We start from the raw sequence: 6000 nt of genomic DNA on the forward strand, positions 1-6000 counted from the left end.
CATACTCTCTCCCTGCAATCTGATATCCAATCTTTCGTTACCTATTTTTCTGTTATCCTCATCACCTTACTCTTTCTTATATTCACTTTTAATTTTCTTCTTTTACATACCCTGCGAAGCTCATTCACCAACGTCTGCAACTTCTCATCAGAATCTCCCAAAAGCACAGTGCCGTCAGCAAAGAGCAGCTGTGACAACTCTCACTTTGTGTTAGATTCTTTATCTTCTAACCCCACACCTCTTGCCAAGACCCTCGCATTCACTTCTCTTACAACTCCATCTATAAATATAATGAACAACCATGTTGACATCACACATCTTTGTCTAAGACCTACTTTTACTGGGAAATAATCTCCCTCTCCCCTACATACTCTAACCTGTGGCTCACTATCTTCGTAAAAACTCTTCACTGCTTTCAGTAACCTACCTCATATTCCATACATTTGCAACATCTGCCACATTGCCCTCCTATCCATCCTGTCATACGCCTTTTCCAAATACATAAATGCCACAAAAACCTCTTTACCCATATCTAAATACTGTTCACCTACACACCCCCTACCCTTCCTAAAGCCTCCTTGTTCATCTGCTATCCTGTTCTCCGTCTTGCTCTTAATTCTTTCAATAACAACTCTACCATACACTTTACCAGGTATACTCAACAGACTTATTCCCCTTTAATTTTTAAACTCTCTTTTATCTCCTTTGCCTTTATACAAAGGAACTATGCATGCTCTCTAAAACTAGCGTTGAGGGTTCTAGTCACACCACCACCACCATCACTAGCTGCGAGGCTGTAGTCGTAAGCTAAAGTTATCGAGTGAGGAGCCAGTAGTGCTACCTGATATTAAGTTGAAAAATGTTGTGCAATTTTTGGGTGTCTTTACTGTGGGAACATTCCGCCAGCTATTGGCTTCACTAGTCCAGTACAGAGAACAACGGAGGAAGACGAGAAGTAGATTCAGGTAATAAGTCCCTCAGCCTAGAGATGAGCTATTGATTCCACCAATTTGGTATCAAGAGTGATAGACTGAATAACTCATTTCCAGAATAAGGGACTAATTATCTCATTCTCTTCCTTGTCTTCCACCATTTCTCTCTCTACTGGGCTGATGAAGCCAATGTGTGGCGAAACGTATCCACAAAGATTCCCTAATATACTGATGCTGGGTTCCTGGTTGTGGAACTTGACATATAGTTCCTCGTTGTTGTACCTGACATACAGTTCCTGGTTGTTGAACTTGACATACAGTTCCTGGTTGTGGAACCTGACATACAGTTCCTGGTTGTGGAACCTGACATACAGTTCCTGGTTGTGGAACTTGACTTACAGTTCCTGGTTGTGGAACCTGACATACAGTTCCTGGTTGTGGAACTTGACATACAGTTCCTGGTTGTGGAACTTGACATACAGTTCCTGGTTGTGGAACCTGACATACAGTTCCTGGTTGTGGTACCTGACATACAGTTCCTGGTTGTGGAACCTGACATACAGTTCCTGGTTGTGGAACTTGACATACAGTTCCTGGTTGTGGAACCTGACATACAGTTCCTGGTTGTGGAACCTGACATACAGTTCCTGGTTGTGGACATAACCTGGTTGTGTACCTGACATACACATACAGTTCCTGGTTGTGAACCTGACATACTGGTTGTGGAACCTGACATACAGTTCTGGTTGTGGTAGACATACAGTTCCCGACATACACTGTACTGACATACACGTGACATACAGTTCTACCTGATTGATGGACTGATGGACTCCTCTCAAGTTTCTTGGGATTCTTAATAAAACTGTCTTTTCTTGTTTGTTTCAGATAACGTGAAATGGTAGAGGACGCGGAGGTGGTCGATGCTAGTGAGTTAATATTGTTGTAAAGCTACAAATACTTATTCTAAATTTTCGAAAGTGGAAGTATGTGGGCACGGCAAGTAATTTCTTTGTGGACCGTGGCGGGACGTCGCGTCGCGGGACGTAGCGTCGCTGCTGCGACGTAGTTTAGGCAAGGATGAAAAAGATCAGGGTCTTGTGAGTTCTAGGCAGCTTCCTGGACAAGTAGCGATGATGCATAAGAACAGCCGTAGCTCACAGAGCAAGCTGGCAAACCCAGAGCAGTTGAGGTATGGATCCAGGGATGATCCTCCGAGTGAAGGCGTGAGGGAAGGACAGCTGGCCAACACACCCACATACAGTGAACGACCAGTGTGGACAGTTGATGGGTGGGTTGGACCTCAATCTGACAACTTTAAGAATCGAAAACCAAAAGTCAGCCTCATCAACCATAGAGAGAGGGAGATCTACTACAGTGACAGCACAGAGGATAACACTAGGACAGCTGTCAGTGGAGACAGGGAGGGGGACAGCCCAGCTTCATTCCGGTATCCTGCCGACAGACAGAAGAAAGTGTTGCCAGTTGGTTCGCGCCCACCCACGCCACACCGCCGAAAACCATGGTGGCACTGGTTGTCCTTGAGGGACGACAGTGCCATGTTTTTGCTGCTGGCCATTCTACTGGTCATCTACATGGGGCTGGGCGCCCTCGTTTTCCAGGCATTAGAGGAGAACTATGAGCAGCAGGCGAGAAGCTACTACTTTAACAAATACAATGACACTCTCCAAAAGATAATTAATTCTATTGCGGCCAGAAATACGAATATATCTGACATCGACGAGCTCGTCTACATATGGGGCAACATGTCCCTTGGACGGTACAGGCCCCAGGACCGGGTACTCTGGGATTTTGCTGGCAGTTATTACTTCGTCTATGTTGTTGTCTCCACTATCGGTAAGTTGCTTCACACTCTGTTTAACTATTTCCCTTCACTATCTCCCCTTTTGTAATATTACAGGTGTTTCACCCTTCAAGGAAAGCTTCATGATCACTGAAATTCTCTTCCGTCAAGGCACTGAAACTACTCGTGTTCAGACCAAACCTGACTACCATCTGTTTCATATTCACCAGGTGATTCAGCAGTCTAATTTTCGTGTACATAAACTTCACGCAAATGACGTCAAAAATAATCTGAATTCAGGATTGAAGTGGAGACCCGAGTACCGCAATATACACATAATTCCATCCTCACGGATATGTAGTGTAGAACACAAGCCGGTGAACAACCGGAAATGAGCACATGGCTGTAAAAAGGCCTGAAGACAATGACGAACGCTATATTGAACATCTGTTTTTAGACCGGAAATAAATTTTTAGACAGGAGATAAATTTTACTTTAAACTTTACATTTTTCTAACCACACGTTCTCTCTCTCTCTCTCTCTCTCTCTCTCTCTCTCTCTCTCTCTCTCTCTCTCTCTCTCTCTCTCTCTCTCTCTCTCTCTCTCTCTCTCTCTCTCTCTCTCTCTCTTTTATTTTACACAGGATTTGACAAGGTTAAGGATCCCTAGCTTTATTGACAAGCTATTTACAGGTTAAGGGTTCCTAACTTTATTAGCAAGCTAAGAGATGTTACCTACATCAGCTCATTTGAAAGCATTTTTATTGTTATGAGACATACAAGTAGGGAACAGGATGAAGTTGGAGCCATCTGTGGGCCAGAATTTTCATTTGATCAACTGACTTTATCTCGTTGACATCATTATGCTGTACGAATGTGTTCCAGATTCGAGTCATCCTGGGTATATATGATCTCAGATGGAGTGATGTTCTGGAGAAGGGTACAGCCAGAGTGAAGTTGCTGCTTTCTGCCCGTCTTGTGGCATAAAAGCTTGTTTCACGCTGTCCTCGAAGTGGATCCAAGTGTGGTATTTTGACAATATTGGCCTTGTACATAACAGTAAGGCCACCCACATCCCTCCTATGTTGAAGGCTCTGCTGAAATGACAGATCTATCCAGGATGGGTCCAGGCGAGAGATGAGACGTCTTGCTCTGTTCTCTGCTCTGTCAAGCAGTCGCAGATGAGAGGGAGGAGCAGGAAAACCAAGAAAGTGGAGCATACTCAAGGTGTGAGCGTACTTGTGCCTCGTACAGAATATTGCAACCCCTACTCTATGTATATATATATATATATATATGTATATATACATATATGTATATATATATGTGTGTGTGTATATATATATATATATGTATATATATATATTTTTTTCTTATTATCACACTGGCCGATTCGCACCAAGGCAGGGTAGCCCGAAAAAGAAAAACTTTCACCATCATTCACTCCATCACTGTCTTGCCAGAAGGGTGCTTTACACTACAGTTTTTAAACTGCAACATTAACACCCCTCCTTCAGAGTGCAGGCACTGTACTTCCCATCTCCAGGACTCAAGTCCGGCCTGCCGGTTTCCCTGAACCCCTTCATAAATGTTACTTTGCTCACACTCCAACAGCACGTCAAGTATTAAAAACCATTCGTCTCCATTCACTCCTATCAAACACGCTCACGCACGCCTGCTGGAAGCCCAAGCCCCTCGCACACAAAACCTCCTTTACCCCCTCCCTCCAACCTTTCCTAGGCCGACCCCTACCCCGCCTTCCTTCCACTACAGACTGATACACTCTTGAAGTCATTCTGTTTCGCTCCATTCTCTCTACATGTCCGAACCACCTCAACAACCCTTCCTCAGCCCTCTGGACAACAGTTTTGGTAATCCCGCACCTCCTCCTAACTTCCAAACTACGAATTCTCTGCATTATATTCACACCACACATTGCCCTCAGACATGACATCTCCACTGCCTCCAGCCTTCTCCTCGCTGCAACATTCATCACCCATGCTTCACACCCATATAAGAGCGTTGGTAAAACTATACTCTCATACATTCCCCTCTTTGCCTCCAAGGACAAAGTTCTTTGTCTCCACAGACTCCTAAGTGCACCACTCACCCTTTTCCCCTCATCAATTCTATGATTCACCTCATCCTTCATAGACCCATCCGCTGACACGTCCACTCCCAAATATCTGAATACATTCACCTCCTCCATACTCTCTCCCTCCAATCTGATATCCAATCTTTCATCACCTAATATTTTTGTTATCCTCATAACCTTACTCTTTCCTGTATTCACTTTTAATTTTCTTCTTTTGCACACCCTACCAAATTCATCCACCAATCTCTGCAACTTCTCTTCAGAATCTCCCAAGAGCACAGTGTCATCAGCAAAGAGCAACTGTGACAACTCCCACTTTTGTGTGATTCTTTATCTTTTAACTCCACGCCTCTTGTCAAGACCCTCGCATTTACTTCTCTTACAACCCCATCTATAAATATATTAAACAACCACGGTGACATCACACATCCCTGTCTAAGGCCTACTTTTACTGGGAAATAATTTCCCTCTTTCCTATGTACTCTAACTTGAGCCTCACTATCCTCGTAAAAACTCTTCACTGCTTTCAGTAACCTACCTCCTACACCATACACCTGCAACATCTGCCACATTGCCCCCCTATCCACCCTGTCATACGCCTTTTCCAAATCCATAAATGCCACAAAGACCTCTTTAGCCTTATCTAAATACTGTTCACTTATATGTTTCACTGTAAACACCTGGTCCACACACCCCCTACCTTTCCTAAAGCCTCCTTGTTCATCTGCTATCCTATTCTCAGTCTTACTTTTAATTCTTTCAATAATAACTCTACCATACACTTTACCAGGTATACTCAACAGACTTATCCCCCTATAATTTTTGCACTCTCTTTTGTCCCCTTTGCCTTTATACAAAGGAACTATGCATGCTCTCTGCCAATCCCTAGGTACCTTACCCTCTTCCATACATTTATTAAATAATTGCACCAACCACTCCAAAACTATATCCCCACCTGCTTTTAACATTTCTATCTTTATCCCATCAATCCCGGCTGCCTTACCCCCTTTCATTTTACCTACTGCCTCACGAACTTCCCCCACACTCACAACTGGCTCTTCCTCACTCCTACAAGATGTTATTCCTCCTTGCCCTATACACGAAATCACAGCTTCCCTATCTTCATCATTATTATTATAATCAAAAAGAAGCGCTAAGCCACAAGGACTATAC

The sequence above is a fragment of the Cherax quadricarinatus genome, chromosome 35 (genome assembly GCF_038502225.1).
Source record: "Cherax quadricarinatus isolate ZL_2023a chromosome 35, ASM3850222v1, whole genome shotgun sequence".
Taxonomy (NCBI): Eukaryota; Metazoa; Arthropoda; class Malacostraca; order Decapoda; family Parastacidae; genus Cherax; species Cherax quadricarinatus.